Source organism: Magnolia sinica, chromosome 7, assembly GCF_029962835.1.
Source record: "Magnolia sinica isolate HGM2019 chromosome 7, MsV1, whole genome shotgun sequence".
Classification (NCBI taxonomy): domain Eukaryota; kingdom Viridiplantae; phylum Streptophyta; class Magnoliopsida; order Magnoliales; family Magnoliaceae; genus Magnolia; species Magnolia sinica.
The window spans coordinates 52,523,400-52,546,161 of NC_080579.1; the positions used below are offsets into that span (position 1 = coordinate 52,523,400).

General features: G+C 39.7%; 1 pseudogene; it reads right to left on the reverse strand.

The window, feature by feature from the left end:
* Positions 1-282: 282 nt before the first annotated feature.
* On the reverse strand, positions 283-1,270 carry LOC131252067 (small ribosomal subunit protein uS5w-like; annotated as a pseudogene).
* Positions 1,271-22,762: the final 21,492 nt, after the last annotated feature.

Consider the following 22,762-nt stretch of genomic DNA (forward strand, 5'->3'; position numbering starts at 1 on the left):
TGCCTTATGTAGGACTTTAACTAATGAGCCTAAATGGAGGTGCCTAGTGTGGGACCTTAGCCTGTGGTCCTAAATATGGGTTCTTAGTGTAGGACCTTTGCTCTTACGGAGAGCATAAATTTGTGTCTTTAGTGTAGGACTGTAAAGGTTATTGGTGAACCTGTTTTAAAACCATTAATAGTGAAATCCGGTGCACTTTGGGATTAAGTGTGGATGCCGGCAGTGAAGTAGGCACGTAGCCGAACCACTATACATGCTTGTGTTTGAAATTGTCATTTGCGCATTTTTTTAAGGAAATAATATAAAATTGACCAAAAATCTTCTACAATCAAAAGAAACATTCAGCTTGTAGTGCTTAAACTCATTAGTCTTTTGGCAAAGGTTCACATCCTAAGATATTCGTAACCAAGAGTAAAGAAAAACTGAAACTTCCACTCAGGTGCTTCCTACGCTTCTAACTTCTCAACTTCCTTAAGGATGATCACCTTGGTGGGCTTCGCCAGCAGATCTGTGTACTTCTGGAATGGGGATTTCATGAAGTGGGTCTCCCTCCAGAAATCATGTGTCAAGAATTCGTAAGTTTTCAAAAGATAATCAAATGTAGCCTTGACAAAATTTCCCAGTGTCTTGGTGGACCCACGTGAGGAGTTGAACACATCCTTGATCTTAGCAATTTGCAACACCTTCTTCAGGACATGGACAATAGCAATCCCGGCCCCACGAGGGGCTAGCACCATCCGGACCATCACCGACCCACACTTGCCAGTGACCTTGCATGGGACGGTGTGTGGTTTTCCGATCTTGTTACCCCAGTAACCCCTACTCACTGGTATCACCAAAAGCTTCGTGAGTATAATCGATCCACAAATCATAGTCGCAACTTCCTTGTTGCACTTCACACCCTGCACGATGTGGCCATTGTCGTCATCAACAATGATAAAGGCCTTGAAGCGCGGAAGCTGCTCAGCATGTGTCTGCTTCTGGGCGTGTATGATCTTCATGACCTCGTCCTTAAGCTATGGGCCCAGAAGGTTCTCAATGATTTGGTGCTCCATCACGTGGAGGGAGTGGAGGTAGATCTGCTCAAGGTTGCGGATCTTCCCTTCCTTCACTAGGTGGCCCAACTTCATGACTGGGACCCACTTCTCCTCCTCCTCCCAATGGCCACGCCTTGTCGGCCGCCTCGACGGTCACCGCGGCCATGGTCACCACGGCCTCCACGTCCAAAGCCACGGCAGAAACCACTTCGGTCTTCGCCTCTTTTTGCCATTATGATTTTGGGCGAGTTCTGAGATGAGAATATAGATTAGGGTTTTAGAAATGAGAGAGAGAGAGAGAGAGAGAGAGAGAGAGAGAGAGAGAGAGGTAAAGCATTTACAAAACTGTTTTATCATGCTTATAGATGCTTGAATGTTTTAAATTCTCATACATGATTGAATGAAAGCTAGTAATTGATAGGAAGCACATTTCACACACAAGCTCACAACACTACGCCAGTTGTTATATTTATAGATCTTTAATAGCCTTTGTGATTTGAACCTCTAACTGGCTTAGAAGCCGTTAGAGTTATATTGCCTTACATACTCTAAAATGAATGATTATTTAAGTTAGTAAATCACAATTTTAAATAGGCAAAAATATTTGGAAAGTCCTATTCACCCCCTCTAGGACCTCTCATATTCATTTTTCAGTATAAGTGGTATAAACCGCAATTTCAATTGGTATCATAGCAAGGTTCCTCTTTAAGGGTTTAATAATCTAGAGGGAGATCTTGACAAAAATGGAAGATATGGATACTGAAGAAATAATTGAATATCAAATCAATGAGGAAAAAGAAGAAGAAAAAGAGAGTATACATGATAACTATGATCAACTTTACATACATAGCATTAGTATTCTCAAAAAACTTGGCATTTCAGAAAATAAAAATAAACAATTAGAAAAAGATCTAGATAAAACATCATAAATAAATACACAAACGATAAATGATCTTCAGCAATATCATATTGAAAATGAAAAGCTTGAAAGAACTTCAATATCCCTTGAATCTAAAAGTCAAAAACTAAATAAACAGATTAAACTTTTAGAATCAGAAAATGAAGGACTCAAAAATGAAAACCACAAACTAAGATTCGATTTAGAAAAGTCTAAATGGTCAGTTGAACTTAGTTACAAATTTTCATAAAGTAGTGAAAAACCAGATAAACTATTAGGGATGGGAAGAAGCCATAAAGTCAAAAGAGGGTTAGGCTATGAATCTAGAAAGTCAAGTCCTGTCTCTGCACCACCTATGATTAAGAAAGCATTTGCATTGGGGAGCAAAACAAAAGCCACTCCAATCTGTCACTCCTGTGGAGACTTGGGACACTACATGTTTGAATGTCTTGCATCCAGTAGCTCTTATCTCACTTTTAGGCTGAATCATATAGGAAAATCTAAATCAGCACGAAGATTAGCTCAAAAAACTAAAAGTCCTTCAAAACATACAACAAATGAAGGTAGAAAATAGCCTATTCCACCCAAAATGACTGAAAGGTTGGTGGAGCTGTTAAATTAAGTGGATCAACTAAATTGGAAAACTAGGGAATTGATGTATCAAGGAAATCTGGTAGAATTGCCTAAAAAATGTAAACAACTCCCAAATGAAGATAAAATGACATCTCTCAAGAAAATTGCCACCAAGTGGGTTGTAAAGAAACATAAACAACTGCCTTATAATTCACACTGCACTTAAGGTAGGCAGTAGTTCAAAGTGGTATCTTAATAGTGGATGCTCTAAACATACGACAGGTGACCAGACCTATTTTTGTGAGTATTCAGAATTTGATGGTGGGTCAATCACTATTGGTGATGGGAGCTCAGCCAAGATTGTTGGACAAGGAACAGTAGCTGGGCTTAGCTTACCCAAGATTAAAGATGTTCTTTGCGTAGAGGGACTAAACACAATCTCCTGAGCATTTCCCAAATTTGTGACAAAGAACATTCAGTGACTTTCTCCAAAAATGTGTACAAGATCTCAGATCGTATAGGCAAACTTGTCATGAAAGGTCTTGACACAAGTGACAATTGTTATGTAATTGAGAGTAGTGGAGAAATTGTCCCATCCACAAAATGCCAAATGGCCCTAAACAATAAATCCAAGCTATGACATCAAAGACTTGGGCATGTCCACTACTGAAATTTGGCAAACTTAAGCTTAAGAAACTTGGTGAGAGGTCTCCCTAAGATCATAAAGAAGGAAAAGATTGTCTGCGGTGATTGTCTTAAAGGCAAACAGATAAAGGTTGGACATAAAAAGACAACCATCATAGCAACTTCCAAACCACTTGACCTATTGCACATGGATCTAGTGGGACCTACAAAGTTGAGAGCCACAGGGAAAAGAGATATTTTTTGGTGGTAGTGGATGATTATACCAAATTTACTTGGATAGAGTTTCTTTGAGAAAAATCTGATGCTTTTGACGAATTCCAGAAGATGGCAAAACGACTTCAAAATGAAAAGGGATATTGTATAAGTCGTATTAGGAGTGATCATGGTGGGGAGTTTGAGAATGATCAATTTGAAATATATTGTGACAAATAGGGAATCAGACATGAATTCTCAGCTCTAAAAACACCTCAACAAAATGGAGTGGTGGAAAGAAAAAAAATCGGGTATTACAGGAAATGGGCTCAGTTATGCTTGATAGTAAAAACATGGCTAAAAGTATCTGGGTCGAGGTTGTCAATATCGCCTGTTATATAATTAATAGGGTATATCTTAGAGCAGGATTGAATAAGACTCCATATGAACTATGGAGTGACAAACAACATAGTGTAAAATATTTTCGTGTCATTGGTAGTAAATGTTATATTCTTAAATAGAAAGAACATCTAGGCTAGTTTGACTCTAAAAACGACGAAGGTATTTTTCTAGGATATTCTACTAACTGTCGTGCTTATAGAGTATACAATTTGAGGACACTAACCATTTAAGAATCCGTCAATGTGGTTGTTGATGACCAACCACATGATGAAAATAATCCTCAAATTGACATTAAGGATGAAGTGGACTAATTGTCACACCCCGAAATCCAGCGTACCCAATTAGTCCGATATGACTGTCGATCTACAAGATCAATTGGTTCAATCTCAACCATTGATTTGGACATATCTAATCCAACTATTCATTAAATAATAAATTCAACCATATATTTAACCATCCACCCAACGATATAACCATCTAACTATCCATATGTTGAAAATCATTGGAACACTTTCCTTTGCATCTGAACTGACCATCCATCATATCGGTCATATGGCCACCCACAATCCTACCCATCCATCCACAACTATACCTTAGAGTCTAGCCATCGATCGTAAAATAACTCATCTGCATATATCTATCCGTCCATCTATGCATACATTAATCCGTCCATCCATCTACATCATACACTTATGCACTATTGAATACATCACAACTACACACATACACCAAACACATCACATATATACCTCTCACGCACACACAAGTAGCTATGCATGCATCATAGCTTACACATACATGTGGCACAAGCATGTGGTGCACATAAGATGCATGGTGAATTGTAATGACCCGAAAATTTTTATGCCAAGACCCGAGTACTACCTCTATTTTCCGTAGAAGCTTTTTGGGGTAATTAGCTCTAAACTCGATCGCTAGTGAAATTTGCATCAATCACTTTAAATTGGATCTGCATGACTCAAAATCTGTAGAATAGTGAGCGCTAGGTTACTCTGAAATATGGTATTCATTGCTAAATCCAGTTGCTCTTGGGAATTTTTAGAAGTTCTCGATCGGACCTGGACCGCGCGTCGAAAGTCCCATGGCGATGATCTTAGGCTGTTGCGGTCACCATGTTAGACTTAACCATCACCTCAAAAATCAAGTCCAGATGATGTTCTGGGTCGATTTGATTGAGTCCGGAGTGAAGAGTGTGAGAACGGTTGGAAATTTATTAAGATTTTATGAAATCTGAGTCGTGTCACTTGCGCGATGATTTTAAGCAATCTGACCGTTGGATTCTGACCCAATTTCACCCTCTGATCAGGGAAGGTGGCCCAGGCATATCCTTGTGATTGTGGACCTGATCGAGATTCGGTGACCGTTGAATTGAGTGTGGTCCGCCACGGCTGATCTGAAGATCCGATCGGTACGAAAACTCAGCTTGACCTAGATCCATGGTCAATGAGCTTAAGTCCGACCTTTCGTGGTAATAGGGCCACTAGAAGTGCTTCGTTGGATCGAATGAGGCCTGTTTTGGTTATACCCTAAGTATACCTTGGCCCTAGGGTTATTTACATCAATGTTAGGCCTATTTATAGACCTTAAAACCCTAGCTCTCTTTTCCATACGAATTTCTTAACCGTAACTAAGAAAGAGAAAGGAAAAGAGAGAGAAAGTGAGAGAGAAGTTGGTGAATCATCTTAGATTCTTTCCTGTTCTTCTTCATCCTTAAACCTTCACTTTTGAATCGTTATTCCGACGATTTTGAGTTTATCTTTGGGTAAGTTAACCTAACCCTAATATGTGTTAGAGCTTAGAATAGTTTTTGTGTTATTGTAGCTCATTTTTATTCTTGCTTTAGGTTGTCTTGTCGTCGTTGACGAAGACCTATCGTCTGAAATCAGTTCGGTGTTCTTTTCTAGTTAAGGTGCGAACTTTAATCGTATAGGTTATGGTTTTCAAGGCTTTCAATGCCAGTGAATGGTTTATTCTTGCTATGGATGAGATTTCGCATGCCAAATGTTATGTTTATTCTGCGTTCCTGATATGCATGTGTTATATTGAGATTTGTGTATTCTATGTGTATGTATAAAGTACCGTATGCGTATAAAATGTGAACATGTGATTGCCATGATTATTTGTCGTGTACTTATGCTTATTTTATGTGCGGCAACACCTTGGTAAAAGGAATTGTCCAAATGCGTGTATTTCAACATACGTCATGTATGTTGTATTATGTATTCTAAGTGTTTGTAGAAATGTCTGAATGATCTAAAGTGTAATATATCAATCTAATTGCGGGCGTTGAGAAGCGATTCTCAACACTCCTATTGATGTGTGTGATTTACCACATGCAAGTTACATTCCTTGTTGTTTAATTTCAAGTATTACTTATGTGAAAATCCATGTTAAGTTGATATTCTTTAAATGCTTACATACCACATGATTTGAGTTGTTGTTCCATTACTATTCTAAATTACTGATATCAATATCTGTTGTAGTGGAGTGTGTTTGGGACTATGAATAGTCCAGGAAATTGGTAATCAGCCTTGAGATTGTGGCTGAGGCTGCTTTCGCCACAAAGGACGTGATTAGATGAACCCGAGTCGTATTAGAGTTGTCGGCAATGGTTTGGCCACGTGGAGTGTTTGCGTACTCTATGTCGTTCAACCCAACGTGCGCTCGTGTTAGTTAAGTTCGTCAAGTAACCTGATTGTCCGATGTATGTTCACCATGTATGGACGCTACTGTTTGAATCTAGGGTACCGAACTTACCAATGAAATTCTATTAACCATGGTACCTTGATCCGCTAAGACTCATGAGGCGGACATGGTGGTATGGGATACCGTGGTCGAGCTGTCGGCCTACGCTGGGGTGACGAGCCTCCCCGTAGTGACCAGTGAGCAACCAAACTTGTGAGTCGATTATGGTGGTATGGGACACTATATTCGTGCTGTCGGCCTACATTGATTGGTGACGAGCCCTTTGTAGTGACCTCGAGCATGCCTGGATACCACATTGAGGTGACGAGCCTTAGTGTAGTAACGAAGGTATGATAGGCGTGCATTGATTGGTGACGAGCCCTTTGCAATGACCTGAAACCATATGATCGTATGAGATGCCTAGGACTGACGACCCTAAAATGGATCGCTGTTTGGATGGTGATATGAGGAAGGTACCTTAGCTTCCCAATCCTGCTGTATGAAAAGGACTAATAACAACTTGGTAATCATGTTCATGTATCGCATTTGCATGTGCTTTGTAGACGTAGCATACTTTGAGGTGATGTCATACGTAACGTAAGATGAAGACGCTGAGGGTGTACGCGTGAGGGCACGCATTATTCTGCATACATCTTTACATTAACAAGAGTACTTAGGACATGTTTAATTATTCTGCTTTATAATTACTACTTGATTGAACTGATAACATGTTAACCTTTGTTTTATTATTCCACTGAGTTGATCACTCACTCCCATGTTCTGGGGCGGTGTTAAACACCCACCAGACTCTGTCTTAGCAGCAGATGTTGATGAGACTTCTGAGGCAGAGCGGGAGATCAATGATATGAGGCTGCTTTCTCTTTTATGCAGTTTTCAGACGGGTTTTAGCGAGCCTTGTTCTGATGCGCGGGATGCTGGGATTTCTTTTGGAATTAAATGATGTAATTTGATACTTGTAATTTTGATAGTATCACTTGTCAGTGCGACCTGGTATGTATATGTATTTCAGGGATTTGCACATGAACACATATATTTCTTTAAGTCTTCCGCTTGCTTTCTTCACTTATCCCTGAATTATATTTGTTATTTGGCTTAATCTATTCCATGTTTTATGCACTAATACAGACAACATACATCCATCATTCAATATGTTGCATAAGTGATGTTTTGGAACTCGGGAGCTGAGTTATGCTCGACCCTCGAATTTCAGGGCGTTACAAGTTGGTATCAGAGCATAATTTGGATTAAACCAGACCTGGGTTATAGTCATACACCGCATGCTGTCACCACTTTAGTGTATTTGGGTGCAAGTTTATTGTCGTTCGTGTGTTTGTGTTCCGTTGCTTCTATCGGCGAAAGTTTACTGAAAACGATCACCGAGATCGAGTTTGTGCTCTCTCCTGATCACACACAGCGACCTGAAACCTCTCCTAGACCATCTATTAATGAGTTTAGATGGTTTATCATCTCATTTCAACCCTTCAATCTTCAAGAAATCTCTATTTGTATCAGATTTCTGCCCGAATGGCCCGATAGGCGCCGAACCAAGCAAGGGGGCCGATCGGGGCATTTCCAATGGGGCCCAGGGGGGACTCACATCTTTTTGGAGCTAAGGGACCAGGAGGACCTCGCTCAATCGGTGAGCCATCACCGGACGGTCTAGAGACCGGCGATGTCATCGCTAGTTCGGCGAGGCCTCGCCGATCAGCGGGCCAGGTCGGGCGGGCTGGCTCGGCCCAATGCTTATGTGGCCTAGTGTGGCCCACCCTTCCACGGTTTGCTGGTTTAAACCCCTTCTAAACCCTACTTCCTTCACAACTCACCCTCCCTAGCTCTCTTTTCCTTCAAGTTTCTCTCCAAACTCCTTCAAATCTCTTCCAAATCTTCTTCTTCTTCCATTTTCGTGCACACCCTATCCACCCATCTCAAAACCTCACCTCCCATTGCTGTTTACCCTTCCTTTTCTTCTCATTTGGGTTCCCAAATCCATCTTTAGGATCTCAAGTGTGTGGGAGCTTCCCCTTTTCTTCCTATTTCTCTCTTTCTCTCATTTTTCATGGCCCTCTTTGAGTTTATCATGGCCATCTTTTCCATCTCCACCCTTCTTTTTTTGATGGGGAAGAAGAGAGCGCCCGTGGATGAAGCCAGGCCTAGCCGCCCAACCCGTGCACGGCGGCCGAGAGGTGCCGCAGTGAGCACGACCGCCACTCGTGAATTCCAGACCAAACAGGACCTTGATTGGTTTGTGTCCCTTGTTTGAGGGTGAGTATCGTGCGAATGCAAGTACTGTTCGAGCTTTTTATGCCAATATTCGTGATCCTTCGCTGGAGCCTCTACAGTTCAAGATTCCTTGTGGTAGTGGTCGGGAGGCTACGGTCAACGTCGTTTTGATATCCCGACTCCTAAATGTGCCACTTGGTGAGGTGCATGCCAGTGAGAAGAATTTAAACAGTATGCGCAAGAAGGATCGTCGCACCCGGTCCTTGTGTGGTAGTCTGGTCGAATAGCAGCCTAATAGAAGTCTTCTGGCTACCAACATGACGGACGACTTCCGCTTGCTTCACCACATGTGTACGTTCAATGTATATCCGAGGTGGAGCAATTGCAGCGAGTGTACGCGCCTGATGGTAGATTTTCTGTATCAGGTGGGGCAAGAAGCGAAGTTGTTGTGCCGATGTACATCTTACGTCAGATTATCCTTATCGCTCGTTCGACTAGGAGGACCGAATCACTTCCTTTTGGCCGACTCATTTGTAAGCTTGCACATGATTTTGGCTATAGGCTTGGAGCAGAGAAGCCAGTTCCTGTTTGTCATATTAATTTGACAACCCTTAAGCAGATGGAGATTGGTCCTCGTCGTCAGGTATCAGAGAGTGAGGATAAGTCAGGGAGTGATGAGGATAAGAGTTATGCTGAAGGTGGTGCTGAGACTGAAGAAGAAATAGAGTAGGACGAGGAAGAGGTTGAGGCATAGGATACGAGTGAGAGCTCTCCTCCCGTGGCACCAGAGTAGAGCGCAGATCAGGCTGCCAGGGATGCCCGTATTGCTCAGCTTGAAGAAGGGCAAGTTGTTCTACGCCAAGATATTATGGATCTTCGAGGCCTTGTGAAGTATAAGTTCAAGAAGGTGACTCGAACTTTGAAGTCTCTTGTGTTGCTTGCAGGATAAGGGTGCCCCGCCTCTATCTCCTGATTCTGACGAGTAGTTGTCGTTGTAGTCATCCTTTGCTTTATTTGTTGTTTCTTTCTGTGTGTAGCCGTTGTTGGCTTTGTAGTTGGAGTTGTTTGTAGTTGTTTTTTGTTGTTGAAGTGTTAGATGTTGTAGTTCACATGCTTGCCTTGTCGTGATTCATGTAATACTGCACTACTTGTATTGCGACAAATTTTGTTAAATGGAATGCATGTTGTTTGTCTTTGGAGTTGTGTTGTGAATGCTGTATGGATGGATTATGTGAGGTAGAATGTTACAGGCTGCATCCTCTGTTGAATGTAGGGTATGCCTCTTAAGGGTTCGAAGTCTTCGGCCCGTCTCTCCTTGGTCGAGTCACTTACTGGGGTTCCTCCCCTGAGCGATAGCCAGACGGATCCACAGACAGGCCCGTCTCATGCCGGTGTTGGGCCAACACCTATAGCTCCACCAGTCACGCCTTCGGTTCCTAGGCCGAGTCGTGCATCTTCGCCTGCTCCATCGTCTGATAGGTTTGAGCAGATGATGTTGTTGATGCGGTAGCACCACCAGCAATAGCAGTTCCTATCTTCCATGGCTGGCATCTTTGCTCAGTCGGTGGGGGCGACTCCTCCTGCTTCACCTATGCCCCCATCTGGGAGCGCCAGTGCGAGCGGCACTTTTGAGCGATTCCAGTGCTTACGACTTCCCACATTTGCAGGTTCTCATAGACCCAAGGAGGCCGAGTATTGGATCGATCGCATCTTTAAGATGTTGAGACCGCTGCACTACTCTGAGGTTGTGTAAGTCGAGCTTGCCTCCTTCATGTTTAAGAAGGAGGCCAATCTATGGTGGGACAGTGTTCTTCGCACTGTCGAGGAAGGATTTGAGTGGTCCTGGCAGGCGTTTGAGGCACGCTTCCACGAGAAGTATTTCCTAGTTATGTACCGACATGAGAAGGAGAGTGAGTTCCTTCGCCTCCGCCAAGGAGGGCTGTCGATGATGGAGTATGAGAACCGGTTTACTGAGCTAGGTCGGTATGTTCCTTTGATTTTGGGCGATCAACAGATGAGGATGCGGCGCTTTTCTGAGGGATTGAGGCTTGAGATCCGATCGAAGATATGCTGTGCTAGCATTTCTTCTTATGTGGAGTTAGTGAGCATGTCCTTGTGAGGTGAGCAGGACGGGGACAGGTCGTCCCGTATGCGAGCACCGATGGTTCCTAGGCCGCGACTTGACTTTCAGGGTGCACCTTTCCTCGGCAAGAGGCCGCAGCTGATTCTCCTCCTAGGCGTTCAGCGCCGCCCGCTAAGCAAATGCGAGCTGATCTTCGCTGTTCTTATTGTGGGAAGATGGGGCATTTAGACCATTTTTACTTTTCGCGTATGCGGGCCAATGGTTTTACTCCACCGCAGAGGATTAGCCGTCTGAGGCCTCAGGTTATTTCTCCTCCACCTCTTCGTTCAGCGCCAGCTCATCCATCCTTTAGACCTGCAGTACCTAGCTTCAGGCCACCTCAGCGGCCCATGGTTCCTCCGCCGAATCATCAGCAGCAGGCTCGAGTTCATGCGCTCTCAGCTGAAGCGCCTATGTCTGACTTGGTGCCGAGATCCTTCGAGGTTAGGGTTCACATTGAAGGTATTCCCGTTTCTATGTTGGTGGATACAGGGTCCACTACCTCTCTTATATCTTATGCGGCAGTTAGGTGTTTGGGTTTGAGCACTGTTTCTATGCAAGGAGTGACGCTTACTACCGCTATGGGGATTTTCTCTGTTATGAACAAGCGTTATATGGATTGTTTGGTCAATATAGGAAGTGGATCGATCCGTGTTGATTTCTTTGTCGCACCTCTTTTTCATTACGATGTTATTATAGGTATGGATTGGCTCACGAGGATGCGAGCAGAGATTGATTATGAAGCAAGGTCGGTGACCATCCATAGACCTGAGGGCGAGACAGTTACTTTCCCAGTCAGGTCAGTTACCCTCTTCGTCTTGATTATTATACTTCTCTGTTGGAGAGTATGGCTGAGTCGGCGTTTGATAGCAAGCCGATAGTTCGGGAGTTTGAAGTTGTGTTTGAGTCGATTCCTGGATTACCTCCTCAGCGCGAGATTGATTTTACTATCGATCTCATGCCTGGTGCGGCGCCCATTTCTTTGCCCACCTATCTTATGCCTCCGAGTGAAATGGAGGAGTTGAGGAAGCAGATAGATGGTTTGTTGAATTTGGGCTTTATTAGGCCTAGTTGTCTCCTTGGGGAGCACCTGTCTTGTTTGTGAAGAAGAAAGATGGTTCCTTACGATTATGTATTGATTATCGCAGGTTGAATCTGGTAACTGTGTAGAATAAGTACCCTTTCCCCAGGATTGATGATCTATTTGATCAGTTGAAGGGGGCACGGTACTTTTCGAAGGTTGATCTGCAATCAGGGTATCATCAATTGCGCGTTAAGGATGAGGACGTGTAGAAGACCACTTTCAGGACTAGCTTCGGTCACTATGAGTTCCTTGTGATGTCGTTCAGTCTTACGAACGCACCGGCCATGTTCATGGATCTGATGAATAGGGTGTTTCGGCCATTCTTGTTCCGATTCGTCATTGTCTTTATCGATGACATCTTGATATATTCTGCGAGTCGGGAAGAACATGAGGAGCACTTAAGAGCGGTTTTGGATACTCTCAGGAAGAATCAGATTTTTGCACAGTTCAAGAAGTGTGATTTCTGGAAAGAGGAAGTCAAGTTCCTAGGACATGTGGTGTCCAAGGAAGGGATAGCTGTCGATCTTACCAAGGTAGCTGCAGTGCAGGATTGGAAGCAGCCTGGTTCAGTTACTGAGGTAAGGAGCTTTCTGGGTCTTGCAGGCTATTATTGTAAGTGCTATAGTTTATATCCCTGTCTGTTGTCAAATTTGTGGTGCCAAAATCACTGTTATATATAACTTGCATAAGTGAAGCTCTCTCAAGGATCAATATTCATAAATAAGCTAAGCTCATAACATGCAAAGCTCACAAGTACAAGGATCAATCTTGAATGCAAGAACTGCTCACAAGACAAGACTCAAGCTGTAAGACTTCAAGAAGAGTACAAGACAGTTTGTAAAGAACTCAAGACACTTTCAAGATTGAGCTACATCAATATTTTAAGATTGAACTACATCAAGACTTCAAGGCTCATACTTCAAGGTCACTAGTTCCTAATGTTTCAATGTCCTTTCTTCATGGTTGAGGTTTGACTGACCTTAGGTTGACCTTAGAAGTAAGTCACTTTAGATACATAAATCGAATGTTTATTTTACATAAGTTTGGTCTGTTCTTCGACTAGTCCTAGGCCTTCTTTGACTAGTCCTAAAGTTGCTTCGACCAGTCTAAGAAATTCCTCGATCAGTCGTGAGTTTGTTACAAATTTCGGATAAAATCTGTTAGGCTTCGACTAGTCCAGGAATCTGTTCGACCAGTCAAAGGAACAGTGTCAACTGCATCTTCGACCATTCGAAAATCTTCGACTCAAAATCCAGGGATGTTTTTCGGGTTCTTCGACCAGTCGAAGGAGACCTTCGACCGGTCGAAGGTGACCTACGACCAGTCGAAGAACGGTCAAAGCTTATCGCGCCTGATTTTTCAAATATCTGTTATTGCTTCGACTAGTCGAAGAGCTCCCTAGACCAGTCAAAGACGCGATCTGCTCACCTATAAATAGTGCACGAATCTCAGAAGAAATCATCGAATTAATTAATCCATTCAAGTCAATCTTCGTTGAACTTCTGAGAGATAGTTCTGTGCCCCATCTAAGCTAAGTGTGCTTATTTAATATTCTCTTTCCTTAGCTTTATTTAATTGATTTTGTTTCTGCTATTCCAATCTAATTTGATAAGAGGAATTGTTATTCCCTTTCTTTGGAATCAAAATCAATTAAGGCAAGCCCTATTTGGTTTAATTTAAAATCTATTAGAATTAGAACCATTGTAATTGAGTACTGGACATTGAACTTGGACATTCAATCATCTACTCTGATTTGGTTCTACCGGGCTGCTACAACGAAGGAGATAATCAGGTATTTTACATTTAATTGTAAATTCCTTTCTGTTTTGGTTTCTTTCAAGATTTGCTAGAAAAATCTTGTTGTATTGGTTATCTGAGGAGAGCCAGGAAAACTCAGAAGTGGGGTTTTTTAATTGTGTAAGCCCACAAACAAAGACACAATTGTAAAGGTTTTGGATGAACCTGGGAAAACCTATTTTGTTAGTGAACGCTAATATCCCCTGTGTGAGGATATTAGGAGTGGAGTAGCATTTTGTGTGGCTGTTGTTTAACAGTTGGTGAACACACAGGCGGACCACTATAATCCCTTGTGTTGTGGTTGAATGATTTATATTTCTGATCTTTAATTATTCTTTTGTGGGATGTATGTATGGTGGTGAATGTTGTAATCATTTAATTCAAGCATTGTGAGAATTTTGTAATAGTTTAGAATTTATTTTCTGCTATTCCTTTATCAGCTTGATATTCAATTTCCTTTAAAAGTTGTTCCAGCAAGGTTGCCCTGCCATTTTTATGGTGTATGGCTGTCCCTAGAATAATACATTTGTGATTACAATTTATTTTAATTCAGTTTGTATTTATTTCTGTATTCCTCTTCGGTTTGAGATTTGATACAAAGATCTTTCTAGAAATAAGGTTGTCCTACCATAAACTCTGGTTTTTGGTGTAAGGTTGTCCTTAGAACAACATTTGTATCAACCTCCCAAGATCTGAATTTTGAGGTTATTTTACTTTCTTGCATTGTGATTTATTTTGGCTATCATATTCTTTTTAATTCCGCTGTTATAAGTTTTATTTGGCATTGTCCTATTCACCTCCCTCTAGGACATATAGCTAGGCCTTTTCAAGTGGTATCAGAGCCTAATAGCTCTTTTTTAATTCTTGGATTTAATTCCTGAGCTAACGATTTAAGCTATTTAAGATGTCAAATTTTGATAGCCTTTCAGTCACAAGGCCTCCACCCTTTGATGGCTCCAATTATGCCTATTGGAAAGCCAGAATGAGGATCTTCCTCAAATCAATGGATGGAAATGTGTGGCAAGCCACAGTGACTGAATGGAAACCTCCTATCATTGAAGTTACTGGGGTTGATGGTTCAAAATCTATGAAAGTCACACCATATTACCAATGGACCACTCTTCAGAAAAGTGAAAGTAGTGCAAATGCTAAAGCACTAAATGCAATTACTTGCGCACTATCACCGGATGAGTTCAAAAGAATCATTTCCTGTGATACTGTAAAGCAAGCTTGGGATATATTAGAAATGACACACGAGGGTACTACAATTGTCAAAAAATCTAAAGTCCAACTCCTCACAACCAGATTTGAAGAAATTCATATGGAGGAAAATGAAATGTTTATGGACGTTTACACTAGATTGAATGACATTGTAAACTCAATGTGGGGTCTTGGCGATAAAATCCCAGAAAGTAAAGTGTGTGCAAAAATATTACGCTCACTTCTTGAACGGTTTAATTCTAAAGTAACCGCAATCCAGGAACTTCATGATACGGATAATATGAGGGTAGAAGAACTAGTTGGTTCTCTACAAACCTACGAGTTAAACTTTAAAGCTCCTGAAGGTAAATCTATCGCACTAAAATCTTCTAAATGTAATTCAGAAGAAAATTCTGATTCAGAAGATGATATGGCTCTTTTAGCTAAGAAATTTTACAAGATTTTCAAAAGCAAGAAAAGGGTTGATTTTCAAAAATCAAATGATAAAAAGAAGTTTAGACCTAAATCTCGAAAATCTTTGAAAGATAGTCAATGTTACAACTGTCAAGAATATGGGCAGTTAGCAAATAGATGTCCTAAAAGGGACAAACCCAAGAAGAAGGGTATGTTGGCTACATGGGATGAATCATCTGATTCTGAAGATTCTTCTGAATCAGAAGATTCCGAAACTGAGTTGGGCAATGAGGTTAAAGCTCTTATGACTCTAGCCAAATTCACATTTTCAGATAATGACTCAACAAGTGAAGAAAATCTGAGCAGTGAATGTGAAAATGAAGATGATCTTCAAAACGATTACAATGCCCTATATAAGGAAAGTTGTAAAATTGCTGTCAAACTTAAACTTCAAAAAGAAAAGTTTTCTAAACTCAAAAAATGTTTTGAATCACTTGTCTTAGAAAAATCACAAATTTCAGATTGTTTTGAAAAATCAAAATGCGATTTAGAATTAAAAAACTCCCTAATTATTGATTTAAAATCTGAAATTGAGAAACTTAAAACTAAAGTATCTTCTCTTCTGAGTCTAAAGGACACATGGAAATATGCCCAAGGTGATCCAAAGTTAGAGAAACTTTTATCCGGATCAAGAAAATGTGGCGATCGATCCAGGTTGGGCTATGATAAAAATCTACCTCCTAAACAAAAGTATACTCTTCCTATGTTTGTTAAAGGAGAATCCTCAAACTCAAAAGGGAAAAGCACTTATCAAGATTTTTCTAGAAATTCAAAAACTTTTCAAAAACCTAGAAGCAGCCATGTCAACTTTAATCAGAAACAAAATCCACTAGCTGAAAAGATAGTTGATTTACTCAAGGAGCTCTTAAAATCTAACTCTATAGGTCATTCCTACAAATATACACAAAAGAAGACCAACTATGTTCCTAAACCTAAAACAGTTATGAAATGGGTTCCTAAAGTTACTTGCTTAGTTGCTCACACTACTTTCAAAGCAACAAGTCATTCAAAGTGGTACCTAGATAGTGGATGCTCCAGGCATATGACAGGTGACAAAGCTTTATTCACGGATCTGAAAGATATGACTGATGGTTCAGTCACATTTGGTGATGGTAGCAACTGCAAGATTATAGGCCAAGGTACGGTTCAACTTTTTAATCTTCCTGTGTTTAAAAATGTTTTATATGTTGAAGGCTTAAAACATAACTTGCTTAGTATATCTCAAATATGTGATAATAACCTTAATGTTCGTTTTTCTAATCAAAACTGTGAGATACTAAACAATAAGGGTTCTGTAATATTAACTGGACATAGAACGTCTGAAAATTGCTATATTATTAGCGAATCCAGCTCATCTAATCAAACATGTTACATGGTCCATACAGACGAGATTGATTTATGGCACAAACGTCTTGGACACGTACATTATCGAAATTTATATAGATTGAGCAAACGAGAACTTATAAGAGGTTTACCCAAACTTCAGAAATTAGATAAAATATGTGGTGAGTGCCAGATAGGCAAACAAACAAAGAACTCACACAAAAAGGTGAATTCAAATACCACATCAAGACCACTCGAACTTCTCCACATGGATCTGATAGGACCTACCAGAACAAAAAGTCGTGGTGGGCAAAAGTATATCCTGGTAATAGTTGATGACTTTACCAGATTCACTTGGGTAGTCTTCTTAAGGGATAAATCTGAAACCCTTGAAGAAGTAAGAAAAGTTTTCAAAAGGATTCAAACTGAAAAATCTTCTCAAATCAGTAAAATTCGTAGTGATCATGGATCTGAATTTGAGAATAGCAATTTTGAGAAGTTTTGTACCGACCAAGGAATATTACATGAATTCTCTGCTCCCAAAACTCCACAACAAAATGGAATTGTAGAAAGAAAGAATAGGGTGCTTCAAGAAATGGCTAATGTCATGTTGAATAGCATGAAGCTCTCTAAAAATCTTTGGGCTGAAGCAGTCAACACAGCTTGTTATATTATTAGCCGAGTCTACACTAGCAAAGATAATAATAAAACGGCTTATGAATTGTGGTTCAATAAAAAGCCTACTGTTAAATACTTTCGAGTTTTTGGCAGCAAGTGCAATATTTTACGTGATCGTGAAAATTTGGGAAAATTCGATACGAAGAGTGATGAAAGTATTTTTCTAGGATATTCCTTAAACAGTCGAGCTTATAGGGTTCTGAACAAAAGGACTGGTGTGATTCAAGAATCCATTAATGTTGTCATTGATGGTCATTTAAACACGTCAATTTCTAATTCAGATAATTATGAAGTACTAATCATTGATAAACCTGATACTTCATCGAATCAGACTGATTCTGAGTTGAGGACTGTTAAAGATCATCTAACCACACAAATTCTTGAAAGCCCTCTCACCGGTGTTCGCACCCATAGACAACTTGAGGATATATGTAATTATGTATGTTTTACATCTCAAATTGAACCATCTAACGTAAAAGAAGCTCTTGCCGATGAGAACTGGATTGTTGCGATGCAAGAAGAACTCAACCAATTCGTAAGAAATGATGTTTGGTATCTCGTACCAAGACCTAAAGATAAACACATCATTGGAACAAAATGGATTTTCAAAAATAAGTCTGACGAGTGTGGAAATATAATTAGAAATAAGGCTAGACTAGTGGTACAAGGTTATACTCAAATTGAAGGGATTGATTTCGATGAAACTTTTGCACCAGTAGCACGTCTTGAATCCATCAGACTATTTATATCCATTGCATGTTTTAGAAAGATAAAGATCTATTAGATGGATGTGAAAAGTGCTTTTCTAAATGGCGATTTACATGAAGAAGTCTATGTTGAACAGCCAATGGGTTTTGAAGATTCTAAAAATACTGTTGATGTATATCGGCTTAAAAAGGCACTTTATGGATTAAAACAAGCACCTAGGGCATGATATGAGAAACTAACGAAATTTCTTTTAAGTCATAATTTTCAAATGGGATCTGTTCATAAAACTCTGTTTGTTAAAAAACATAATGATCATATCTTAATGGTGCAGATTTATGTTGATGATATCATTCATGGATCAACTTGTACTGACTTGACTACTGATTTTGCAGATTTGATGAAATCACAATTCGAAATGAGCATGGTTGGGGAATTGACTTATTTCCTTGGATTGCAAGTAAAGTAACAACCTGAAGGAATATTCATTTCTCAATCTAAGTATGCTTTGAATCTAATCAAGAGATTTGGATTTGAAATGGCAAGAATTTTGATACTCCTATAAGTACTACCTTGAAACTCTCAAAAGACTCTAATGGTAAAAATGTTGACTCAAAACTTTATCGGAGTATGATTGGTAGTTTGTTATATTTAACTGCTAGTAGACCTGATATTTCTCTAAGTGTTGGTATTTGCGCAAGATATCAATCTGATCCAAAAGAATCTCACTTGATTGCTGTCAAGCGAATTATTAGATATGTCGCAAGTACTGTAAATCTCGGTCTCTGGTATCCTCATGAGACCAGTGTCCAATTAGCTGGATACTCGGATGCTGACTGGGCTGGTAATCTAAATGATAGAAAATCAACCAGTGGTGGTTGTTTCTACATTAGAAATTGTCTAGTTTCCTGGTTTAGTAAGAAATAAAATTCTATATCACTTTCAACAGCTGACGAGAACTCAAGACACTTTCAAGATTGAGCTACACTTGTTTGGATGCAACGAATGCTAAGTGATTATGGAATTAAACAGGATTCTATGTTATTACATTGTGATAATTCGAGTGCGATAAATATTTCAAAAAATCCTATTCAGCATTCTTGTACTAAGCACATTGACGTTAGATTTCATTATATAAGGGAATTAGTAGAAGAAAAAGTTATATCTCTAGAATATATTCCTACCGAAGATCAACGAGCTGACATTTTCACAAAACCACTCAATAAAAGCAGGTTTAAAAAGATGAAATTTGATCTTGGCATGTGCATTTTAAAATAATTATTTCTGCCTACTTGTATTATAGTGTATATATTTGCTAGATTGATTCTAATTTTTGTATAATTTGCAAGAAATATGAATTTTTTGGTCATTCTTCGACCAGTCGTGACTATACTCGACCAGTCGACCTTCGACCGGTCGTAGATATCCACGACCAGTCGTAGAACTCGGGATTCACTTAAAATTTGGGGATTTTTGCTTTCTTCCTCATTTCGGTTTTCTTCTCAAAGGAGCCGTGCTTCGACTTGTCGAACCCATATTTCATGTTCTTTAAGGTTAGTGTTCCAAATCACGTTTTTCATGTAGATTTGTGTCTAGATTGTTTGCTTTTCAAGCTTTAAGCTTTGTATTTTGGATTTCATTGAGATTTGGGGTTTGGATTTTGAAAAATCTATTTTATGTAAACCCACTTCTCAATCCTTTACAACTTCTTATTTCCTTGATATCCTTGTTGCAAACGGCTTCTAGAGGTAGAAAAACTACTTCCCGTGGTCCTTCTTCTTCCTCCAGATCGACCACTATCTCTAAGCGTCATCTTCTTGTTCCCAATGATGATCCATCATATGTTAGGGACATTAGATTACGTAATATTATTGTTGAACATCCTGTTGATGTTAATCATATTGCACCTTTTGACATCCTTCCTATGCTTGAAGCTGTAGGTTGGGTTAACTTATTACATTGGGGTGGGCCTGCATACCGGTCCATTGCCCAATCCATGTTTACATGTATTAGTGCTTTCTCACAGGATAATTTAACTTTTAAAATATCTACTAGAGAAGGGCCTTTTGACATTGATCGTCATTTAATTTCAGCCCTTATGGACATTCCTGTGAATGATGAGGGTATTCCTATCCATAACTTAACTGATAAACCCTCAATGTCTGAAAAATGCATGCTCACTAGAGATTTGTGCAACATGGATGTTCAATGGACACGAAAAGGGAATGCACTCCCCACAAGGTATTTGTTACCCAAATACAGAATTCTCCACAAAATCTTTGTGTCTAATTTGTATCCTGGTCAGGTAATAAATCTGACTTGACTTCGTTTATGGTTCGTGTTATCCATGCTATTTACAATAGTACTCAGATTTGTTTACCATCCTTAATCTGTCATTTCATTCTTCAGTTTAGACTCCATCCTGGTCATAGTGACATTCCTTTTGCCTATTTAATGACTGTATTGGCTACACATATGTTAGTCGATATGCCGGTTGATGAGGCACCAATCCATTATCTGATCTTCAACAATACTAATATCAATAAGATGAAGTTGGATCTACTTCCTGAACAAGGTGGTGGTGGTGGTGGTGGTCATGAAGAAGCTGGTGATGACATTAATATGGATGACATTTTTGAGGAACTGGATTCTGACTCAACAAATGATCCAGATTTTAAACCATCTGATGTTGATGCTCGTCTGAGTGCATTAGAGGATAAAGTTGAGAATATAAATGTAAAGATGGAAAACATGTCTGTTGCTCGTGATTTACAATTCAAGTACATGCGCAAATATCTTAGGCGATTGAACAAAGACATGCACCAACTTGATCGCTCTATTCTTGCTCCGTCATCTAGTTTTGGTTCTAACTAATTTATATGAGACTTCTGGTCTGTAATAACTTTATAACTTAGCACTTGGTTGACTGATTTTGAGTTGGATACTATCTATGTTTTATGCTGGATATTTATTCTATGTGAAGCTATGCTGAGTATGTCTATCACTGTTTTGCTATACTCTCATAACTCCTCATGTTTACTCTTATATATCCCTTTATTTAGTTCTCATTTATTGTTGTTTCCTTTGTCATATTGTGACAAAAAGGGGGAGAATGGTTTGTTCTTGATGATGTGATTGTGAGAGGAGTAGCATTGGTTATGTTACTCATGGGGAGTATGTTTGAACTAGTTGAATGAAACTGGTTGAATGTTAAATGTTGAGAATGTTGAATGTTGAATATTGAATATTGACTTGCAGGTAAGCCAGTTGATATGACCTGGTTCATAACTCTTTAACCAGTTGTTTTACTTTATGTTTATCTTGGTTATGTGTTTTGTCACTAATTTGACAAAGGGGGAGATTGTAAGTGTTATAGTTTATATCCCTGTCTGTTGTCAAATTTGTGGTGCCAAAATCACTGTTATATATAACTTGCATAAGTGAAGCTCTCTCAAGGATGAACATTCATAAACAAGCTAAGCTCACAAGTACAAGGATCAATCTTGAATGCAAGAACTGCTCACAAGACAAGACTCAAGCTGCAAGACTTCAAGAAGAGTACAAGGCAGTTTGTAAAGAACTCAAGACACTTTCAAGATTGAGCTACATCAAGATTTCAAGATTGAACTACATCAAGACTTCAAGGCTCATACTTCAAGGTCACTAGTTCCTAATGTTTCAATGTCCTTTCTTCATGGTTGAGGTTTGACTAACCTTAGGTTGACCTTAGAAGTAGGTCACTTTGGATACATAAATCGAATGTTTATTTTACATAAGTTTGGTCTGTTCTTCGACTAGTCCTAGGCCTTCTTCGACTAGTCCTAAAGTTACTTTGACCAGTCTAAGAAATTCCTCGATCAGTCGTGAGTTTGTTACAAATTTCGGATAAAATCTGTTAGGCTTCGACTAGTCCAGGAATCTGTTCGACCAGTTGAAGGAACAGTGTCGACTGCATCTTCGACCAGTCGAAAATCTTCAACTCAAAATCCAGCGATGTTTTTCAGGTTCTTCGACCAGTCGAAAGAGATCTTCGACCAGTCGAAGGTGATCTACGACCAGTCGAAGGAGACCTTCGACCAGTCATAGAACGGTCAAAGCTTATCGCACCTGATTTTTCAAATATCTGTTTTGCTTCGACTAGTCGAAGAGCTCCCTAGACCAGTCGAAGACGCGATCTGCTCACCTATAAATAGTGCATGAATCTCAGAAGAAATCATCGAATTAATTAATCCATTCAAGCCAATCTTCGTCGAACTTCTGAGAAATAATTCTGTGCCCCATCTAAGCTAAGTGTGCTTATTTAATATTCTCTTTCCTTAGCTTTATTTAATTGATTTTGTTTCTGCTATTCCAATCTAATTTGATAAGAGGAATTGTTATTCCCTTTCTTTGGAATCAAAATCAATTAAGGCAAGCCCTATTTAGTTTAATTTAAAATCTATTAGAATTAGAACCATTGTAATTGAGTACTGGACATTGAACTTGGACATTCAATCATCTACTATGATTTGGTTCTACCGGGCTGCTACAACGAAGGAGATAATCAGGTATTTTACATTTAATTATAAATTCCTTTCTATTTTGGTTTCTTTCAAGATTTGCTAGAAAAATCTTGTTGTATTGGTTATCTGAGGAGAGCTAGGAAAACTCAGAAGTGGGATTTTTTAATTATGTAAGCCCACAGACAA